We start from the raw sequence: 24,554 nt of genomic DNA on the forward strand, positions 1-24,554 counted from the left end.
TAGCTTAGAAATCGTCGTAATAATCTATTCAATTCTAGAAAGTAATTAGTTCACCATGAGAATGAGTTTGGTTGCTTCACATGCTAGTTATTATTTGGTAGAGATTGCCATGAATAATTAGGGATTAGAATAGCAGTTGTTATGCGAAAGCATTGACATTTGGATTACGACATTTCTTCGTTAGTTGATTAAGTCGAATCAAGGTGGAATCAATCCCCCCTAATTCGTTATCATATAGTCAAGTTTAGTATTCCGTAGTCGAATTATCATATCTTGTTATTATAATTTCCATCGTAGTATAATTCCCACATTACTCTCATTAACTTTGGTAGGACCGATAGTCTTAGAAAACGCGAATTCTAAAGAACTAGGAGTGGAACGAATCTTCTACTCCAACTCTATTGCGATAGCATTCGAGAGTAGAAACTTTGATAAATTAGACACGAATATAGTTTTAGTTTTACTTGCGTTTAAGTTTCATCATTTATTCGTAGGTAAAACTATCATTTTTACGTTTATCACTAGTCTTGGGCCCACTCTCTTGCCCCAATACATACCATGGTCTGGACCTTATCTCTTGGCCCAATACATGCTATGGTCCATCTATGAAAACGGCTACTATATTTGCCCCCTCTCGGGTTCGGCTGTGATAACGACGGCGGGCCCGAGAAGTCTCTGAACTTCCTTGTCTCTCTCCTGAGACTGTACACAGTCTTCTTCTCCTCGGGACATTTCATATCTATGTACTCTGCTACTGGATCATATGTCTGTAAAGTACTCAGTTCCTATTCTCGTTGTCCGCGTACTCTTGCACTTTGCACTCTCATCTTTTCTTGACTCTGTGACTTTGTTGGCCGCGAATTGTATTATAGTCCTCTCCTTGTCTTGCTTTTCCTTCACCATTACTTACCTGAGTTCTCCAACCTCAGCCGATAAACTATGTGTCTCTCAGATCTCCGTAGGCTTCTGTTATATGTAGGTGCATTACATCTCTTCTAACCCTTTTCTTTGGTTACACTTTCTCTATCTCTCTAGCCTCTTTGCTATGGTTCTTTCTACAAACCTCCAATAGTTCCACGAGCATCAGTCTTACTTTCATGGTATTTTCTCTGCTAAACGTCCTTGGTCGCGTGACCCGAGATCCTCATTCTCTTTTTGCTATTAGCTCTCTTTACAGAATTCACTACCATTCCTCGAAGGGTCTCTTCACCTTGGCACTCCCTCTTCCACCTCAGTTGTCATGTCCGCATACTGTCTCACTCTATCAGTTCTCATTCATATAACTTATTAGCATATCCACGAAGGGTCTCATCCCCTTCGCTCTCACTCCTCAAACTCAATCCTCATGCCAACGAAGTGTCTTAACCCAGCTATACACTCTCCTCCACAAAATTCACTACCAGATCCGCAAAGTGTCTCATCCCGGCCACAAGCTTTCCTTTACAGAACTTACTACTATGCCCGCAGAATGTCTCAGCCTAGCCATATGCTCACCGTTTTAGAAATCACTACCATGTCCGCGGAGTGTCTCGCCCTTTCATATAACTCAACATTGTATCCGCCAAGGGTCTCACCCCCTTGCACTTACTCATGGAATTCGATATCCTCTCTGTAAAGGGCCTCATCCCCTCTATTTCTCTTTTGTAGACCTCGATAGTATTGTCCTTCTGGATATGTAGCTTGCTCCCAATTGCAATTTGGCACTCCAGCTCACGGAGGGCTCATCCCCCCCAATGTCTCTACTCTGGAGTCGAGTCTGATAAGGGGCACCACAGCTTGCCCCCAGGTTTGACTCAGATCTCATGTCCACGGAGGGCTCATCCCCCCCGCTATCTCTACTCTGGAGTAGAGTCTGAGGAGGGGCAACTCAGCTTGCCCCCAGATTTGGCTCGGATCTTATGTCCACGGAGGGCTCATCCCCCCCGCTGCCTCTGCTCTGGAGTGGAGTATGATGAGGGGCAACTCGGCTTGCCCCCAGTTTTGACTTGGATCTTTTGTCTGCGGAGGGCTCATCCCCCCGCTGTCTTTGCTCTGGAGTGGAGTCTGATAAGGGGCAAGCCATGTCTCTACTCTGGAGTCGAGTCTGATAAGGGGCACCACAGCCTGCCCCCAGGTTTGACTCAGATCTCATGTCCACGGAGGGCTCACCGGGCTATCTACTCTAGAGTAGAGTTTGAGGAAGGGCAACTCAGCTTGCCCCCAGATTTGGCTCGGATCTTATGTCCACGGAGGGCTCATCCCCCCCGTTGCCTCTACTCTGGAGTGGAGTCTGATGAGGGGCAACTCGGCTTGCCCCCAGTTTTGACTTGGATCTCTTGTCCACAGAGGGCTCATCCCCCCACTGTCTTTGCTCTGGAGTGGAGTCTGATGAGGGGCAACTCGGCTTGCCCCCAGGTTTTACTTGGATCTCATGTCTGCGGAGGGCTCATCCCCCCCGCTGCCTCTGCTCTGGAGTGGAGTATGATGAGGGGCAACTCGACTTGCCCCCAGGTTTGACTTGGATCTCATGTCCGCGGAGGGCCCATCCCCCCCGCTCTTTCTGGCTCAGAGGCAACTCATTTTGCCCCAAGCTTGATTCAGACGCGAAGGTACATGGAGGGCTCATCTCCCCCGCACTCACTTGAATAGTTTCACAGCAGATCCATGAAGGTTCTTCTCGAACCCCTCCGCTTTCATTCGAAATGCATATCCGGGGACAGCTCAGCCTGCCCCATGTTTGATTCGGACACTAGGGTCTGCAGAGGGCTCAACCCCCCCGCACTCATTCGGATAGCCTCATGACATATCCGCGAAGGGTCTTTTCGAACCCCTCCGCTCTCCTACGGAATGCACATTCGGGAACAACTCAACCTGCTCCATGTCTGATTCGAAAACAAGGGTCCGCAGAGGGCTCATCCCCCGCACTTATTTGGATAGCCTCGCGACATATCCGCGAAGGGTTTTCTCGAACCCCTCTGCTCTCCTTCGGAATGCATATCTAGGAACAACTCTGCTTGCCCCATGTTTGATTCGGACACGAGGGTCCACGGAGGGCTCATCCCCCCTGCACTCATTCGGATAGCCCCATGACATATCCGCGAAGGGTCTTCTCGAACCCCTCCGTTCTCCTTCAGAATGCATATCCCGGAACAGCTCTGCCTGCTCCATGTTTGATTCGGACATGAGGATCCACGGAGGGCTCATCCCCCCACACTCATTCAGATAGCCCCACGACATATCCGCGAAGGGTCTTCTCGAACCCCTCCGCTCTCCTTCGGAATGCTTATCTAGGAATAGCTCAGCCTGCCCCATGCTCGATTCGGACACGAGGGTCCGCGGAGGGCTCATCCCTCCCACGCTCATTCGGATAGCCCCTCCGCATATCTTCTTGAACCCCTCCGCTCTCCTTCGGAAAATGTAACAACATATCCAATCTTCTTTGTTGTAGTTTTGTTATGGTACCACATGTCTTTCTCTTTCTTTGTAACCTGCTGTGGTGTATGTCTCTCCACCTTTTTATAATCATCTTACCACCAACCATCTCAACCAAAAACAATACCCATAGCTCCACTATCAACAACATCAGCGAAAATACTCAAAGGCGCAAGATGGGTAAGAGTTGGAATAGTTTGATTAACTAATGGTAGCCTTGGTAATTGCATTGAACTGATGTGTACTCATTCCCATACCCATTCGTGATATGTAGTGCTGGACACCTGGAAACATCATCGGCGCCATACCACTCCCCCTCTACATCCTCTGAACTTGTAGTTGAAGTAACTTCAAGTCCTCTATAACTTCACCTAGCATCGATGTTGTGTCTGACTTGTTACAACGAGGTATTAATTCTTGAAATGCTCTCATCTTCTCACTGATTCTGTCCAACAACCCTCTTGTGCAGTCTCTCCCCAAGACCGATTAGCCTTACCTTCTCATTCTGTCCAAGTCTTGTGACAAGAATTCCAGTAAAACGACTCATGACCTCTGCAATTTGATCCGGCCTAACCGTCTCAGGAAGCATCATATCCTCCTCATTAGCACTGTTTTCAAGCCTTGCAATAGCAGCTTCAACTTCCTGAATAGCCCCATACTTCAAATCAGCTACTCTAGCCAAATTGAATCTTCTTTCTGCTTCTTGCACAACAATGAGCAATTCTTCTCGCTTTTGCTTCAACCTTCGGATTTCATCAATTATTTCCTTCTCCTTGAGATACTTCATCTTCAAAGGTTGCAACTTATCCAAAATGTCATTCAACTCTTTCTGAACTTCTAGTAATCGTGCTTTGCTAGCCTTATCTTTCTCTTTCTCCGAAGCATGCATGTTGCTCAATTTCTAACTGAATTCGCCTCCTTTTGAGATTATCAATCTCTTCAGGTTGACTATCAAGTTGAACTCTAACATTAGCACAAGCTTCATCCACCAAATCAATCGCCTTATTCGGTAATATAACGAGCAGACAATTGTGCCGCCATAACTAAAGCTCTATCTTGAATCCTCACACCATGATGACCTTCATACCTTTCCTTCAAACCTCTTAAAATACTAATGGTATCAGAACACTAGGCTCCGCAACATAAACTTGTTGTAATTGTCTTTCACACGCAACATCCTTTTACACATATTTCCCATACTCCTCCAATGTAGTAGCACCAATGCACCTCAATTGGCCTCTAGCAAGCATCGGCTTAAATAAATTTGCCGCGTCCATTGACCCTTCAGTTCTATCAGCACCAAGAACAAGATGTATCTCATCACTAAACAAAATCACCTTTCCTTCAGCTTCTTCCACTTCTTTCAACACAGATTTAAGCCTCTCCTCACACTCTCCTCTATACTTCGCACTGGCAACAAGTGCACCCATATCTAATGTCACCAGCCTCACATCTTTAAGATTACTAGGCACATCACCTCTAACAATCCTCTACACAAGTCCTCAACAACCGCAGTTTTCCCAACACCAGGTTCACCAATCAAAACAGGATTGTTCTTAGTTCTCCTAGACAAAATCCTCACAACGCATCGAATCTCCTCATCTCGACCAATAACCGGGTCTAGTTTCGCCGCTTGTTCAACTAAATCACGACCATAAGTTTTCAATGCTTGAAAATTAGAATCACCAGAAGCAATAGACACTTTAGTTCCTTCTTTCCCTCTCAACTTCTCAACTTCAGTTTTCACTCTTGCCCTACTCACACCAGCTTCTTTCAACACATCCCCAATTTGAGAATCTTCAAGTAGGCCAAGTATCAACTGATCAACAGCAAGATGCGTGTCCCCTCTCGATTTTTGGTGAGATTGGGCACGACAAATGACTTTAATAAGTGAAGTACTTGGTGAAACTTGATTAGGTGGTGGGGTTTGTAATGGGATCTTTTTTAGTGCTTGGTTTAAAACACGCTCAACTGATTTTGCAGACTCATCTCCACCACCAACGTTGGACATTGCTTGATAAAAGATACCATTTTTGTCTGAGATTAAAGAGAGGGCTAGATGGATAGGAGTGATTTGTGGGTGACCATTGTTTATTGCTAGTTCATGGGCATTGAATAATGTTTCATTAGTTTTGTGTGTAAAGATTTATGGATTCATGTTTAATAATAGAGAATGTTTTGTTTTGAGATGGGGATACAAGAGGAAGGGTGTGCTTTTTTATATGGAGAAGAAGAAGAGATTGAAGTAATTATGTGAAGATTTAATACTGGTGAAGTGAGAAAAGAGGAGGGAATTAGTTTTCTAATTAAAGGTGATACCTTTTTCTTGTATTTGTTGTGGAACACATCGTATTCGCGATAACTGCTCACCATCTTTGCCTCATCTACTGTCTCGTTCCCACAGACGGCGCCATTTGTTGCAACCCAATAATGCGACAAATAATCTTACTAGTACGAGAGCTCTATTTGTCATCGGTTATGCCAATTAGGCTGCCTATGTACCTATTTCGGGATCAAGCCACCGTAGTTCACCTCCCTCTCCTTACCCCTCTCTACCTCTCTCTCCCTCCCCTTTTTCCTTTTCCTCTCTTCCTTTTTATATCCCTCTCTTAGGTTTATTTCATGGGCCATAGTCTGGTCTTGGGCCCACTCTCTTGCCCCAATACATACCGTGGTCTGGACCTTATCTCTTGGCCCAATACATGCTATGGTCCATCTATGAAAACGGCTACTACATGTAACTTGTTGATTATTTCTGCAACTGAAGTTGGGATTTTGTCTCCAAGGGGTGTTAGGAATAGGATGGCTATTAATGGAGCAAACATTATCTGGTTGTGATGGTTGTTGTTCATAGGCGAGAGGACAATAGGAGTCAGGATGCTCTGGACTCAAACAAAAATTAGATGGAATAAAGTTGACATTCATGACGGGGGTAGGCTTTTGTTAAACAAAAATAGCTTCTACCTTTTTAGTGAGAGATTTGATTAAAGTTTTAAGCTCAGGATCGGGTTTAATCTCAAACATACCGACAGCCTTAACTGTTGAAGAAGAACTAGTAGAGCGAGGGATATCGTCACTACCCCCCCAGTTATTATTACGCTTTGTTTGATCTTTTAAAAACCTATAAGCCTCTGAGGCTCCTTTACTGAGAAAACTACCCTCATTCATTATATCAATGACCTCTTCATGGAGGTGTAAAAGTCCCTTGAAAAAGGCACGAACTAACGTGTCTTTCGCAAGGTTATGATGTGGACACTCTATAAGAAGATCAGTGAAATGATTCCAGGCCTCTGAAAAGGATTCATGAGGATTTTGGCAGAAAAAATGAATCTTAGAAAGCATTTCATCTATCTTTAGTAGTGGGTAAAAATGTTCCATAAACAATTGAACAAGTTTGGCCCATGAGTCCACAAAATTAGGTGCTTGGGCAGTTAACTAAGACGCCGCCTTATCGGCTAGGGTGAAAGGAAACACCTTCAGTTTAATTTGTTCCGCACCTACCGTAGGATGATGGAATGTGGTAAGAACTTGTTCAATCCTACGCATATGCTGATAAGGTTTTTCATGATCTAACCCATGAAAAACTGGTAACAAATTAAATATATTCAGGGGGATTCGGAAATCCCCCACTGGGTCTGCAAGAATGATGCAAGATTTTAGGCTATCGTTCAGGGCTTTGTAAAAGTCAGAGAGAGGAGTCTCTCTTTCTTCAGCCATTATTTCGGGTGTAGTGCGTGGTATACTAGATAGGTGTGTGTGTTGACGTTCATGATAAATTACGTTAGTCGTTTTTTCTCTACCTGACCTTAATCTCATGCAAGGCTAAGTCCAATATTAAAGAAACATGACAACAATCAAAATGACCCTAATATGCTAGTATAAATCCTTTAATAGGAGATGCGAGGAGTGGAAGAAAAAAGTACTGAATGCCTCATTGCTTCGCTTATGAATAGCATCTTGTATACGCGAGCTCAGTGTATTTAATAAGTTAAAAACACTGAATAACTTGAAGAAATGGAAGTTTGTACTAACCTGTGAAAATTGGGCTGTTCAGAAGAGGGCTCGAGGTGCGCTCGAATTTGCCTTACAAGGGCGTGGGTCGTGCTCTTGCCTGACTCGAAGTCCAGGCACTTTAGCGCGGGGTGCTCTTCAAATTTGCCTAACAACTGCGCGGGGCGTGCTCTTGCCTTGGACGATGTCCAGGCACTTTAGCGCGGGGAGCGCTTCAAAAATAGGCCAATGAGGCGCGGGGTGCGCTTAGTGTATTTCTGTGAAAAAAAATCAGTTCTGAAGCAAACAACCACAGTTAGAACCAAACAAGGGTGGGTGGGTTTAATGGGATTTTGGTAGGATTAACATTACTAAAGGAAATGAAACTAAACACAACTAAGATGGCAGCGACGCCATTTGATAATAGGAAAAATGATAGTTTTACCTACGAATAAGTAATTAAACTCAAATGTAAGTAAAACTAAATAAATTTTTTATGCTAATGTATCAAAGATTCTACTCTCATTATCAATGCAATATAATTGGAGCAGAGAATTCGTTCCACTCCTAGCTCATTTAGATGTGAGGATTTCCTAGTTTATGTGATAAATGAAATGACGGTAGTTCAATACTAAGATGACAATATGAGAATGAATTAGGGGAATTTGAATCCACCTTGATTTGACTTAATAAACTAGCATAGAACTCGTCGTAATCTTAATCTTTACATTTTCACATAAAGGTTGGGTATTTCTAATCCCTAATTATTCATGGTAATCTCTACCAACTAATAACTAGCATGTGAAGTAATCAAACTCATTCTCATGGTGAACTAATTACTTTCTAAAGTAGAATAGAACATTACACCTATATCTACGCTAATAAAAATCAAGTCATCATCAAGGTTTCCTCAAACCCCTCTAATGGAGGTTTAGCCTTGAGTCATTAAAGTATCATTTTTGAAATAAGAACAATAAGAACAAGACATTATTTAATGAATAACAATTACTTTATTAATTTAATGGAAAGAGTCTAAGAATTAAACTAAATTAAAACTGAATTTATGAAATGAAATTAAGACAACTAAAACTAACTAAGTACTGAATTAGAAACTAAGTATTTGATAATTAACTAAGTTGAAATATAAAGCTAATTCTTTATTATAAAACTAAATCTGATTCTAAAAACTCATTCCTCATTCTAAAACTAATTACTTGGATATAAAACTAATTTCTTTATCCAAAAACTAATTACTTGGAATGTAAAAACTAAAAACTAGAATGTAAACTAATTTCTTAAGAGTTAAGTCTTAGTCCTCTTTATATAAAAGAGGCTAGATCTACAATTTCATGCATGGGCTTAGGAGCCATGTTTTGGGCCGGAAAATCGAGCCCAAAATCTCATTATTTCAGTCCACAAAGGTTTTCAGTTGGAAATGACTTCAACAGCCTTTTCGTCCACTTCTACTCCTCTTATTAGGTCAAGACTTAGACCATTAGAAATATCGTTCTGAGACGGTCGTTTTGACATATGGTTGGCCCAATTCCGAGGTCTGAGTCTAAAGATATGGCCTGCGGAAGTTCTATTGACTTTTGTGCGCTATTTCTGCCCGCGTTGACTTTGACTTTTAAGCTTTGACCGGGCTTTAAAAAGGTTTTTTCTCCTTGAATTTTGGCCTTTAATTATTGAACTTCTTAGCAACCAACCTTTGCTCCTTTATCTCGCAAAAGGGATGCATTTCTGCACATAATTGACTCTAATGCCTGAAATATATAAAAGCACGTAAACATCATTAACTCTTGTTTATTAATCACATAATTGGTCTAAAAGCAATATTGTTAAGGGGTTAAAACTAAAGTTTTAGGCTCTTATCACAACTCTAGAGGACATGGGTTTTTTTTATAATCATTCAGAAACCCATTTTCCACGTTTAAATAGCCCACGAACCTAGTTTTTAAATTTTAATAACCATCAAGGGCAAAATAAGTTAGCACCAGGGGCGGACCCAGGTGTGTTGACGAGGGTATTTAACGACCAAAAAACTTCTTTAATGTTAAGTTTAAAAAACACGGAAATAAAAACAAGTAACAAAAAAAATCGTAAAATTGAACTTCATTGATGGAAAAAGAACCTGAAGACACCAAAAATAGAAAGTTCAATAGAAACATATAAGTTTTGTATTTTTGTGTACCACACGTTCACAAATAAATACATCAACTCCTCAAAATAAATTCCTCTCATATACAAAATAAGCAAAACATCTTCCAAAGCTAGTACCATAATGATCTCTCATAACTGTAGGAACCGTTATTTTCAGAATCAATATTTCTACAAACCACGAGAACCCACGAGAATTAATGGTGTTCTCACGATTTGGATAGAGAACATACCTTTTAGATCCGGTTTAGATAACTCTGAGAATCCAAGTTTTATCAAATCCGAAATCAACCCTTGATCTTCTGTTGTATTCCTTTAGAACAGATTGGATGTTGTGTGGGCAACGATCTACCAATCCCCTTCTTTCTTACAAAGCTAGATCCAATTTTTGGATCTATCTTTTCTTGCCTCTTTTTCTAATCCAGTGAATAGTGAATTTCAGCAAGAGAGAGATTATTCTATTTATAGGCTACAACAGGGACCATGAGGAGAAATTAGGGTTAGGACTCCTGACGGGATTGGGCTTCCCATGTTCGCCCAGAACACACGGCCCAAGTCCGTCAACAAATGGCTAATTCCACTAAAGGCTATTGTTGCACTACCGCCCTAATCCCAAATTACGTGTCAGCATTTATGGGGTCCATATTATATGCTCGTTGATCTCCTCGTGTTTAAGATATCGAATGTCCGTTGATTAAGTCAAGTTACTGACAACTACATTAATAAATTTCTTATGTCCTTGAGTAGTACCACTCAACCTCATTGTCATGTTGGAATAAATCCACTTGCAGGGTTTACATGACAATATTTTTGAGCTCCTTAAGGGGACATCATCAACCCGACTTCTTGCGGGACACGGATTCCTTCTATAATCAACATCACACCTTACATACAATGTCATTACCCAATCCATCGAGTTTGTTGATTCATTTATGAATCTCACTCATTAATGATTTAAAGCAATATACAATGCATGTAAGTGCCCGTTTTTATATTCGGATTAGGAGGACAAACATCCATAATAACAGAGGCGTTTGTTCTCTTATATAGTCAGTATAAAGAGAAACAACCTCACTTGGTCCTGTTCAATACACACAAAGTGTACTAGTGTAATCCTATAGTCAAGATAGACTAATACCAGATTATACTACAACCGTACCAATGGTTTGTCCAAATCCATCTATGTTGTGAACGATTACTTATACTTTATAAGGTACTGATGATATGATCTTCTATGTGTCCACACCATATCCTCTACAACATAAAGTATTAGACACATGCATATAACTAATAACATATATAATATGCATAACATTTGCCCATATGATTCTTATTCAAAATATAAAAAATTAGAGTTAATACAAAAGTAATGCTTTTAGTATATAACCCTATCAATCTCCCACTTATACTTAAAGCATTGCTTTTTAGTATACTACTAACAAATCTCCCACTTATACTTAAAGCTATGCCGCCAAGCATCTGATTCCCATCCCCTCAACATGCCTATCAAGGGGTCAGCTAGGTTATCTTCTGATGTTATCTTGGTAACATAAACATCTCCTCTTTTCTAGGTGGTACTTGCACTCAATGTGTTTACTTGCTTACAAGAAGTTCCATACCCAAAACTGTTTCTTTGGCTGCCTCAATGGCTGCCACATATTCAGCTTCCATGGTGGAGTCAGACAAGCATTTCTGCTTGACACTCCTCCATACTATGGTAAACACACAACCTGAGGTAGACTTACTCTTGTCCCTATCTGACCCTTCAGCACCCTCCACACCGAGAAGTAGTAAGCCACGATAGTGTGGACGTTTACCATTCTACATTCGTGGAAATACTTTTGGAGTTCACGATAGTGTAGATTGTATACCCTAAGGGAACCAAACTATCTGCATGGTATACTAACATATAATCCTTAGTCATTTTTAGGTATTTCAGTATATGTTTTACCACAGTCCAGTGCCCTTGTCCAGGGTTCTTCTGATATCTGCTAACCATGCCAACGGCAAAGCAAATGTCTAGGCTCTTGCATAACATGGCGTACATTAAGCTTTCTACAGCCAAAGCAAAAAGAACCGCTTTCATGTCCTCTATCTCTTCTGGTGTCTTGGGACACATATCCTTTGATAGAGGAACTCCATGCCTGAAAGGCAAGAAACCTTTCTTGGAGTTTTGCATGTTAGAACGAGTCAACATAGTATCAAAATAGGTAGTCTGAGATAAGCACAACATCATTTTCTTGCGATCTCTTATAATTTTGATCCCAAGGATGTGACCTGATTCTCCCATGTCCTTCATATCAAATTGCTTTGATAACCATACCCTTATGTTTGTCAACACTTTCACATTGTTTCCAATGAGTAAGATGTCATCTACATAAAGCACAAGAATTACCACTATGTTTCTATCAAATTTCTTGTAGAAAACAAGATGCTTTTGACCTTTTTCAATGAATCCTTCTGGTTGCTCCATATAGATGGTTTCCTCAAGACTTCCATTAAAGAAAGCTATCTTGACATCTATTTTATAGACCCACTTGCATCCAATGGGTTTTATACCATTGGGTGGCTCTACAAGCCCCCAGATCTGATCAGAATCCATATATTCCATCTCAGAATTCATTGCCTTTTGCCAAGATATTACATCTCTATCTTGGAGTGCTTCATTGTAGGTCCAGGGATCAGGATCTTGGTTATCAGTGGTTATGTCTAAAGACATTCCCAAACCAATCACCTATCTGGTTGTCTAACAACCCTCCCACTACGACGAAGCACCTTTTGTTCTTGTACATCATTTGTGACACGTTGTGGTTCCTATTCTTGTATAATTGGTACTGAAGTTGTTTAATGTCTCTCCTCTCAATACTTATAGAATAATACTGCTTTGGGTAAAATTTAATGCACTGTGGGTGGAATAAGATTAATGATGTATAAATTGCCTTCTAATGTACCAGAACAGATAAAAAGTTTATTTTTCTTAATGACAATCTTGTCATTTAAAAGAAACTGAATATCCATCCTTAATTAACATAGAAATTTAAATCAAGTTCTTTCTAAAATTAGGCACATAAAGACAATTCTTTAACACCTTAGTCTTATTTCTACCAAAAGATAAACAAACATCTCCCACTGCAACAACTACTACTTTGGTAGCACCCCCAAAGATAAGGCAATCTCTCCAGCACTAAGTTTTCTGGTTTCCTGGAACCTCTGTAACGAAATGCAGACATGGTTAGTGGTTCCCATATCTACATACCAGGTTCTGGTAGATAACACCGCTAAACATGTTTAAACTACTAGTGCATGAGACATACCTCCATTATTCTCTTTGTTGAGAAGGGGACAATCTGGCTTCCAGTGTCCTGACTGCTTGCACTTGTAGCATTTGCCCTTAGGCTTTTTCACAGCTCCTTGAGGTCCCATTCCCTTCTTTGCCATATTCTTATGCTTCTGAACATTATTCTTCTTCTTTCCGCTATTAGGCGTAGATGTAGAAACCTTCTCAGTAGCATAAACCTGAACATAACTCTGCTTATATAGACTCTCAGCTGACTGAAGTTCTGTCATCAGTTTCGCCAAAGAATACAACCTTTTGTTCATGTTGTAGTTAAGGCAGAACGGTTCAAACCTCTCAGGCAGCGTCATGAGAATGATATCGACCTACATTTCCGCATCAATATCAGCTCCAAGGATCTCCAATTCATTCAGATAAGCCATCATCCTGAGTATATGATCCCTTACAGGAGTCCCTTCAGTCATAGTTGTGGTCATCAAGTTTTTCATGGGAGTTTGCCTAACAGCCCTATTCTAGTGTCCAAAGAGTTCCTTGAGATTGAGCATCTTATCATAAGTTGTGGTCATGGCCTGATGCTGATGTTGCAGCACACCTGACATAGATGCCAGAATGTAACACCGCGACATCTCATCTGCCATGTTCCATTTCTTAAATGCTTCTTTCTCCTCTTCTCCAACAATATCTTTAGGCTTAGGTGGGCATTCCTCATTGAGTACATATTTATACTCTTCAGCAGTCAACACGATATCCAAGTTGCGTTTCTAGTCTATGTAATTAGGGCCAAGAAGTTTGTTTTCCTTAAGAATAGTTGCTAGTGGGTTGAAAGTAACCATTTTGTAAACCTGAGAATCACATAAAATAACTATTATGTAGGGCAAAAACTTCTTGAGTTAATAACAAAAATTAATTAATTAATCAACCCATCACTTGTACACTCCACACCGAGAAGTAGTAAGCCACGATAGTGTGGACATTTTACCATTCTTCATTCGTGGAAATACTTATGGAGTTAACTTAAAAATCAATTAATTAACCCGTCAGCACCCTACACACTGAGATGTAGTAAGCCACGATAGTGTGGACGTTTACCCTCTCTACATTCGTGTAGAGAGGTTTTTCCTATTAGTTCTACTTCTCATCAACTTAACAGCACACCACTCGTTAAAGTGGACACATGCCATCTAGACAAGCAAAACTAAAATGCTGACCTTCTTTGGTCCTACAAATAATAGTAGTGACTCCGATGGGGAGGATACCATTAATTGTATCTAAGTGTATACCATTACTCAACTTCTTAGTCCATTATTTGTAATGAATCCCTTCAGATGGAGAAGTGAATCCATACATTAATAACTTCATATAGTTGTCCTTTAGAAGATTGTTCTGGTAATCCGTAATTAAACTCATCCGATATGGAGGAATGCACTAAAACTGACGTGCAAGTATAATTACATTACCAACAAACCAGTAATGGAGACCATGGGATTTATACAAAACAAATTCCCGCTCCCACTTAGTTATTTAGAACTGAGGATCTTTCTGTTTACTGGTCAGGTTTATGTTTATGTTCATGTTATATATTATTCATGTGGGCTTAGTTTTTAGAAAACATCCACAAATAAAAACATGCATATAGAATAAGCAAATATGAACAATAAAATGGAAAACAAATTCCCAACTGTTATGGACCATATCCATTGCTCCATCCTTTTCGCCGAACTCTTTTAGTTGCCTTCGCAAAGTCCGACGGGGTTTGGGGCAGCGCCCCATTTTTTTTTTGTTTTAGAAATTGTGACTTGTTTCCTTCACTGGAAACCTCACGAAATCACTTCATAGACCCCTGAACAGCAAACAAAATCATCTCATCTTTGAGAAAAAAAATTTCTCTTTCTGCCTTGAAGGGTGCGACCCGCGCTCCAAATATACCTGTATAGGGCGCGTGGTGCACTCATACTAATACCGACTTCCAAAGCATTAAGCGAAACCACTTCAGGCTTCGGAAAAAGAAGTAGCGACCAGCCCAACGAGAAAAATTCAAATCCAGATTTCGACCAATCCAAATCTTGATCTTTTTGATCTTTTGATCTTTACAATAGATTACATCAATGATAAAAACAATAACACGATACATACCTTGATTTAAATTACATCCATTGATAATCAAAACTTGTAAAATTGATTAATTTTTCATAAAATCAAAAAACGATCCATTTCTTTCCAGAAATCATTCTGACCATAACAGTTGGTCTAGATGCCTGCAAAACCATGTTAGAACAATTCTACATCTACCAACATCTACATCCTCTGATACCAATTGTAGGAATCGTTATTTTCAGAATCAATATTTCTACAAACCGCGAGAACCCATGCGCAGCGGAATTAATGGGGTTCTCACGATTTGGATAGAGAACATACCTTTTAGATCCGGTTTAGATAACTCTGAGAATCCAAGCTTTATCAAATCCGAAATCAACCCCTTGATCTTCTGTTGTATTCCTTTAGAATAGATTGGACGTTGTGTGGGCAACGATCTACCAATCCCCTTCTTAACTAAACAATATCCCTTTTTATCTGAACATAATGGAATCATAATTACAAGGACCCTGGTCGTCCTACTGTACAATGCACCTTGGGAGATTACTTTATAACAACTACACTATTAGACCTAGGGGAGAGTGTTAACTTACTCCACTTTATTTATATAAATAGCCAGGTCTCCATGAACTTAAACCAACCAAAATGACTGATAATAGCAAAAATTGTAGTTTTAACCCCTTAATAACATTGTATATAGACCAATTATGTTTATAATAAATAAGACTTAGTACTGTTTACGTACATTTGTGTATTTCAGGTCTTGGAATCAATTATGTGAAAAAATATGTCACTTTTGCAAGAGAAAAGAGAAAATGTTGGTTTCTAAGAAGTTCTATGATTAAAGCCCAAGTTTCAAGGAGAAAAAGCCTTTTTAAAGCACACTCAAAGCTAAAAAGTCAAAGTCAACGCGTGCAGAAATAGTGGATAAAAGTCAATAGAACTTTTGCAGACCTTATCTTTGGACTCAGACCTTGGAATTGAGCCTACTATATGTCAAAACGACCGGCTCGGAAAGATCTTTCTAATGGTTCAAGCTTTGATCTAATCAGAGGAGTAAAAATAGATGAAAAGGCTATTATAGTAATTTCCAGTAGAGAATCCCTTTTTGGACTTAAGTAATTAGGTTTTGGGCTTGATTTAGTGGCCCAAAATATAGCTCCAAAGCACATGCACGAAATTATAAACCTAGCCCTCTCCTATATAAAGAGGACTAAAACAAAACTCTAACTCTAACCCTCATTAGTTTAATTTTAATTAGCTCTCTCTCCTATCCAACCTCTTGTCTCTTAGTTTTTCTCTGTAGTAAACCTAGTTTATGTTTTATTAGCCAAGCCACCATTAATTCAATTCAACTTATTTTCAATAAAGTAGTTTTTTTATTATGTCTTCTTCTTTCTATTATTTATTCCATGATAGTCCTATGATTCATAGCTAAATCTCCATTAGAGGGGTTTGATTGAAGCTTTGATGAAAACTTTATGTGTTAGTATATAATTATTGTTTTTAAGAGTTTAAATTCTAGAGGGTAGTTCATTCACCATGAGAATGGGTTTGAACTTTCTCTCATACTAATTATTAGTTGGTTATAGATGCCATGAATAATTAGGGATAAAAAGACCTAACATTTATGTTAAACCATGTGTGAAAACATAAAGATTAGGGGTTGCAATAAAAATCTATACTAGCATGTTAGGGATTAATCAAGGTAGATATCAAATCTCCCTAATTCCTTATTTATATTCACATCTTAGTATTAAATTGCCATAGCTAATTTAGAATATCTTTAATATTAGTTCTCACCATATTAGTTCTATTAGAATTATTACTCTCATCATATTGTTGAATTGTTTAAATTAGTGAAATTGTTATGTTCTAAGCAACTAGGAGTGGAATGAATTCTTACTCAAGTTATTACATGATAATCAAGAGTAAAACTTTGATCTAAATGTAGAATAATTTAATTTTCTTATTCCTAGCATAATTAGTTAAGATTAGGATAAAAGTTGTTATTTTAATATTATGAAATGGTGCCGCTGCCATCTTAGTTGTCTTTAGATTTAAATTTTATTAGCTTTTCCAATTCTACAATTAGCCCAATTCACCCACCCACCCTTCGGTTCGAATCTGACCGTGTGTGCTGTTTCTTGAAAAAAAAAAAAAAAAAAAATAGGATTTTTTGCACCTGGAAGTCTATTGGCAATTTTCACACCTGTAACTCGGAGCGCGCTCGCGCTCTGTTTACACTATTTCTGAGCACACCCACGCCTTCCTTATAGTATTCTAATTTTGAGTTTTATTTCTAAACTGCAGGCCCAACCCAGTAAGAAACCACAAGAAAGCCTGTTTCTAAAAAATCACAGAGCGCGCCCTAGTTGCTTGATATTTGAGCGCGCCAACACCCCTCAGAAGAAAGCTCGATTTATAACAGGTTAGCTACAAGTCCTATTTTTGTTGGAATTTATTGTTTCTTCAGTATTCCACACACCCACAAGACAATGAAGTTCGTATTAAAGATTATTCTACTCTCGAATCTATCGAAATAGAGTGGAGTAAAAGATTCGTTCCACTCCTAGTTCTTTAGCATTCAATGTTTTCTAATATTATCAGTCCTAGCCAAAGTTAGTGAGAGGATGGTGAGAATTTAATACTACGATGCTAATTTAACTAACAAGATATGAATAACTCAATTACGAAATGCTAAGGTTTGAATCTAGATAAAGAATTAGGGGAATTTGATTCCACCTTGAATCCAACTTAATAAACTAGTATAGATTGTTGTAATCCAATTCTTACGTGCTTACGATAAGAATTGGTCATTCTAATCCCTAATCAATCAACCAAATAATGACTAGCATGTGAGGACGTTCAACCCATTCTCATGGCGAATCAACTACCTTCTAGAGTGGAATAGACTCTTACAACTAGTTCTACACTACACAATCAAGTTTTCATCAAGGCTTCATCAAACCCCTCTAGTGAAGGTTTAGCCTTGATTCATCAAACTATCATTTCTCATGAAATTCAAACACGACATCATATAAAGATTCTAACTTTACTAAATTGAACTAATCAATAATTCAAATCTAAATTACCAACTAAGAAATGATTAACAACTAAATATGAATTTAACAATTCTAAAACTAAAAAGAATTTAATTAATAAACTAAATTGAGATGAAAATGAATACTTTATTATGAACTAATATTTGATTCTAAATAATAATCTATTTGTTCTAACACTAATTAATTGAAAGGTAAAACTAGATCTAAAACAATAATTGAAAACTAATTAATGGAATAAAAACTCAAAACTAGATCTAGATCTAAAAACTATTCTCTAATGGCTAGTTGCTACTTAACCTAATTAATTCTTAAGAGTTAAGTCTTCTCTATACAAATGGAGGAGACAAGATCCACATTTTCGTGCATGGGCTGAGGAGCCATATTTTGTGTCAGAAAATCATGCCCAAAGCCCAATTTCTTCAGTCCACAGCCCAATTTCTTCAGCCTAATTCCAGCCGGATTTGACTTCAGTAGACTTTTTGTCAACTTGTGCTCCTTTGATTGGGTCAAGGCTTAGACCATTGGAAAGATCTTTCCGAGCCGGTCGTTTTGACATAAGGTAGGCCCAATTATGAGGTATGAGCCCAAAGATACAGTCTTCGGAAGTTGTGCTGACTTTTGTATGTTGTTTCTGCCCGCGTTGACTTTGAATTTTCTGCTTTGACTGGGATTTTTAAAGGCTTTCTCTCCTTGAACCTTGGCCTTTAATCACAGAACACCATAGCAACCAACCCTTGCTCCTTTATCTCGCCAAAGTGAGACATTTCTGCACATAATTGACTCCAAAGCCTAAATACATAAAAACACGTAATTAGCATTAACTCTTATTTATTACTCGCATAATTGGTCTAAACATATTATTGTTAAGGGATTAAAACTACAGTTTTGGGCTATTATCAAACCACCCCCAAACAACATTTTGCTTGTCCTCAAGCAAATATGAGAAATTAGCATAAGTGACCAAAAATGAAGTTCTAACTAATCTCGTTTCGCTGAGTGTGATTACATTGACCATATGCAACAAGGCCGTAAACTACTAGGAATTCCCTAGTAGACGAGTTATAGCCTCGTGAGAGTTTTCTAGTGAAGGTATTCACAAAATTCATCTATACTACAACGACTAAGAAATAAAACTATAGTTTCCTAATTTATGCTCCAAATTATCTATATATCTCACTAGCAATGAATAAGGAATAATCAAGTTGAAACCTAAGCTAATATATGCACAATAATCAATCATCTACGAATAAACATGTATACAATGAGTAATACTATGAAATGTACTAGCAGGTCCGTTTATGAAAACTCGGAATAACGTCCTTAAGTAGGTCCTCACATAAATGTCAAGACAAAAACCACTCTGATTTTTCCGCTCAAGTTTATTTACTCCAAATGCAGTGGGCACACTTTACCTTACAATCTCAATGACACACAAGGAAGCCGGAGTCGATCAAACACACCTGCTACTTACTATCACACTAACCTATTCCTAATTGAGCTAGAGGTCTTTATTAGGTGTTGCGGTGATTAGGAGATGGTTTAAGAATGAAGGAAATGGATATTCAAAAAGGACAAGTCTGAGATAAGAGAGCCTTCATATTATGTAACTAGATAAAACCTTATTCTTTACTATTGCTTCTACACTTTGTTTCCATCCTTAGCCATATTTTTCTTTTTCTTTGGCTTTTGACTCTTTTGATTCTATTTTTGGAGTTCTAACTCTTTGTTTTCTTTTCTTTTATTTTTTTATTATTTGGATGAAAACTTTTTTTTTTATTTGAAATGACTAACAAATTCTTGGTTTCAAAGGTCTTTCTCTTTTCTATTCTTCATCTCTATTCTCAGACTCATTCTACAATGGGTAGGTTGATTTTTATTTTATTTTTTTTTAATTATTTTTTTAATTTTGTTTTGTTTTTGTAACAGGATAAAGGATTTGCGGTTTATTAAAGGCTAAAGAAAGGCTCAGAGGTGCGACTAGCGGAAAATAATTCATAGGTTTGAATTCCTGGTTATATCGATCCAAAGAAGGCCTAAATTCTCGCTTTGGATATGGTATAGTAATCAAGCAAGTGGACGTGTGATTTCTTTATCCAGATTTTACTTCTCCCTTGTGTAATTTCTCTAATGTTTCACTCATATAAGGCTTTAGGCTATATTCTCACAGGATTTGTAGAATAAGTACTCTAGCCTAGATTTCAGAAACTTACTGCCAAACAATCATAGATACTCATGTAATATATTTATAGATAGATGCAAAGATTATTACCTACATATTAACCTAAGTTTCTAAAATTTATTCTAATGCAAAAGCTACGTGAGATTTCTAGATTATCAAGGGCCTAGAGAAGGAAAACAATACCAATATTCCTAAGTGTACAACATAAACTTTTATTTATATATATTTTTTTAAAATTTAGGAATTTTTAACTAGAAAACAAGTGCATATTATACATATCTATATCCTAATAGATGCTTTAATTACACGTGTTTCTATGCCCCCAAACAAGAAGCATGCTTTGTCCTCAAAGTATTTAAATAAAAAGGATAGAGAAATACCATTGAAACGCGTGAAATTCAGGAACATCTACAAAACAATGTTAAAACATACTAATATAGAAAAAGAAAACTGAGGCAACTCTATAGGAGTTCCACCCATTATGGGGTTAATAAGAATTAAATTGCTTGGGACATAAGAAGACACTAAATGAAATAAAAACTAACCTTAACTCCCATTTAAGCCTCATCATCCTCATCCACTTTTATAAAGAAATAAGGTTCCTTCGCATCCTGCCACGCCATGGTAATTTGCCAGGCTTCACGCCACTTATCGTCTACTTTAGCTAACCTGTCAAGTGCCACTTGGTCGGATGGGGTGTAAGGTGCAACCTGATGAGGTTGTATCCTTCACCCTTGCCATGTTATTGCACAGAACGATCGAATAATACAATTGGTGGGTCTCATAATGTCGACCCCAACCCAATCCGTGAAACGGGCACAAAAAATAGGGAAGACAAGACATAGCATAATACGGCAAATTAAAACATGCATAAGAAGGTACTTATGCCTCTTGCTATGGGCTCGGGCTAAACTAGACATTTGGGTCTGGGGAATATGATAGAGTGTACGTCTCCCAGCTAAAGCAAGGAAAATATCACAAGTTTCGTCATTCACAGAAGAATAACGCCATTCCCCTCTAATGTTTAGCATGATCCAAAACATAACAGTGCCCACGTTCATCGACAGGCTACCTATGGCGACGTTATAATCCCCTTGGTCCTCTATCCTAAAGATTCCTACCCCGTAATGCTCATGCAAATCCTCATAGTTATACATGTACATATTATCTACCAAATAGGTCCATGAGTCTTGTATTTCAACGGGCATAGCAAGTCCAAGAACAAAGGCTAGCAAGAACCTCAAAATTTCTATCGGTTCATCCTCGATGGTGATGGAGAACACTTGTTCTCCATCTGGTCTATCAAAGAACTTACAATTATCATAAAAATAAGATGTAAGTGCGGGAGAATAAAGTTCATCGGGACTTACCAATAGCGGCTCCCAACCTGCTAGAATGATCATTTTGCGAAACCACACACCATAGGTATCACTTTGGAACAAGTCTTCAAAAGACTGTTCCGGTATGACACGAGGGGATGACATCACCAACGACTCGCTGGAACAGCTGCAAACGATCCTGGAACAACCCATAAAAAATTGGAATTTTTCATGCCCACGGGGGTCAGGGTGCGGGGTGCGCTCAACCTAAGCCTGGGTAGGGCGCGGGGTGTGCCTTGGTGAATTTTGAGTTCCAGGCACTTAGGCGTAGGGTGCGATCACTTTTTATCTTGGTAGGGCGCGGGTCGCGCTCAGGATGAAAACTGGAATTCCAATGTTTTGGGCACGGGTCTTGCTCAGGTTTAGGCTTGATAGGGCGCGGGTCGTGCTCTGAAGAAATTTTGACTGATAGTGCCTAGGGCGCAGGTGGCGCTCCACTGAGGTGCAGGCGCACTCCGAGATGCTGAGTGCTAAAGTGAGAAGGAAATAAGAAGGAAAGCGTAGGTGTGAAAGGTGAGAGATGAAAGTGGGATGTAGTGTGGGTTGTGAGTGTAGAATGAATGAAGTTTATATAGGTTGTGAGCTTCCAAAACGAGTCGGCAAGTTACCAAAAAGTATTAAGGCAATTGTTGGAAACAAAATATTTTTGAAACCGAAAACGGAAACAACCCATATTCTCTATTCCAAAACAAACCTAATATCTTTTAGGTTGAATTTAGGATAGTAACTGCCTAACTTATCGAGATTTCATCCTAACACCACATCGAATCCTAGTCATGTCAATATCGATAATATTCTCAACCATCACTTCAAAACAACTTCTAATATGGAGGATCATATATCAAATCATGCTATAGTAAATAATACCACCCTCAAACAATTCTGCAAGGTGGGATTAATAATAAAAACAATGCACAATTTGAAAAGAACAACATTATATTAAAAATTGAAATTCAAATACAATTAACTACCGAATTGAAATTTAACTATTGAATTAAAAAAAAACTTAATATTCGAACTAATAAAAACAATAAAAACAACTAAATAACATTGAAACAACAAATTTTTTGAAACACCTAGCCACGTGATGAAGATGGACCCTGAGATAATGGAGATTGGGCCTGGGATGAAGATGGGGCCTGAGATGAAGGAGGGACCGAGCCATTCGTCCTTTGACGACGACGCTCATGCCTCTCAGACTCATTTGAACCAGAAACCTCCAGGGGTGGCATTTGTCATAGAATCTCTACTTGGAACAGGCGTTGTGCTTCCATTGATGCTTTCGTCTCTTTATAATGCGCATCGTGACGCTGAAGAAGTGTCCCCATGTTATACAAGAGATCATCCTGACCCTTTTTGAGGTTTTCGAAACTCGTCTGAAGGTTATTTTGTTTATTTCGAATTATAATCTGCCTATCCCGTACATCTTCACTAATAGCATAAATGCTACGCACGCCAGTACGCAACACTGACATGCATTCTGAATTAGACGTACACCTCTCCAAGGCATCTTCATCCAAACATGTCATATCCTCCATTTCCTCATCCGAATCAACCACCCTATCCTTCGGCAACATCCAAGTCTTTTGGATGCACTCCATATAAATAATTTCATTTGAATGCAATTTCAACATAGTCCGCTCAGTTCTTGGTTTCCCCCCCCCCCCCCTAAGACAACATTATCTTCGTAATTAAAGCAGGAAATGGTGCAATACTCTTCCCAACTCCTCTAATCATATTTATCAAAAACTCGAGGATACAGAATTCATACCTCTTCTCTTGCAATATCTAGATAACGTGCAGACATGTCAAACCAATGTCGCTCACTTTCTCTTTCCCAATGACGTTCTTACCAATCCACTGAGCTACAGCCAGTTGGTTGGTTTAGAGATGACTGTCGAGCACAATGAGAATTCGGATTGTATTGACCCTCCATGAGAGTGTCGTTCATCAATGCAGAGATGCCAGTATATTGGGATTCCTGCACGGTGGCTTCGAGGTGGCATTCAGGCATAATGCCTACAATCTCAGCCAACTTCTCTCGATAATTCTCTCCTAGTCCCAGTAACCTTCATAAAAATTTTATGACAATCCAACTCTCTCTTCTTATAGAATTTTTTGACCAAATCGGAGTGGTAGAAATCATCTATCCAGTACCACAACCTATTCCAATTCCTCCTAATCATCTCGTCACTGAAAAACAGCGTAAAGCGGGAGACAGTAAAAGCTTGTTCCGGCAAAATTCATCATCTTAGAGCCATTGGAGTTTTGAAACTAGTTGTGGGTTTGAATAAGGTGGAGAAAACAATGTGAAACAACCTTACTTAAAAAACGATGGTCGGCGCGTTGGCTGCACGGCAGTTCAAATTTTCTTTTTGAATTTTTCTAATTTTCGGTGTGTGAAATTGTTGGGGATGGTGGTGGGAGAGGTTTGGAGAATATTTGGGGTGGGAATGAATTTGGGCGTAAAAGCTTGTTAATGGCGGTGATGAAACAACTCGTGACTGTTGGTTTGAAGATGGAGGCGCACGTGCGTGGCACATGCGCATGAGATTGGGCCCAAGCCCAATTTGATTTTTCGAATTTTATTTTCGATTTTTCGATCAACTTCAAACTAAAATTGCCGCTTCGTTACCGGTCCGATTTTTGCAAATGAGATATGGAAATGATCAGGAGAGAATTTCCAATCCAAAGATCCATAAAACAGTCTATTCCAAAAGTGGGTGACATATAAGAAAATGGAAAATGCCTCAGAGTGAGTGCATGACATAAGTTTTGCGAACGAATGAAATCTAAATTCATAGATAATGTCAACCCGAATCAGAATAGGATTAAATGGCCTAAATGACAAAAGTTGAAAGTTGAACAATCAAGGATAGAAAAATGAACACCGCACCCCCAAATAATTTTTTTACAACAGAGTTAGAAAATTTGTTTTAAATGTGGTCTTTTAAAGTCAGATTCCCAAGACTTCCTAAATTACT

At 38.9% G+C, this 24,554-nt stretch overlaps 1 pseudogene; it reads right to left on the reverse strand.

Moving 5' to 3' along the window:
* Positions 1-3,847: 3,847 nt before the first annotated feature.
* On the reverse strand, positions 3,848-13,317 carry LOC147497425 (chaperone protein ClpB1 pseudogene; annotated as a pseudogene).
* Between the last annotated feature and the right edge of the window lie 11,237 nt (positions 13,318-24,554).

Source organism: Coptis chinensis, chromosome 5 (assembly GCF_015680905.1).
Source record: "Coptis chinensis isolate HL-2020 chromosome 5, ASM1568090v1, whole genome shotgun sequence".
Classification (NCBI taxonomy): Eukaryota; Viridiplantae; Streptophyta; class Magnoliopsida; order Ranunculales; family Ranunculaceae; genus Coptis; species Coptis chinensis.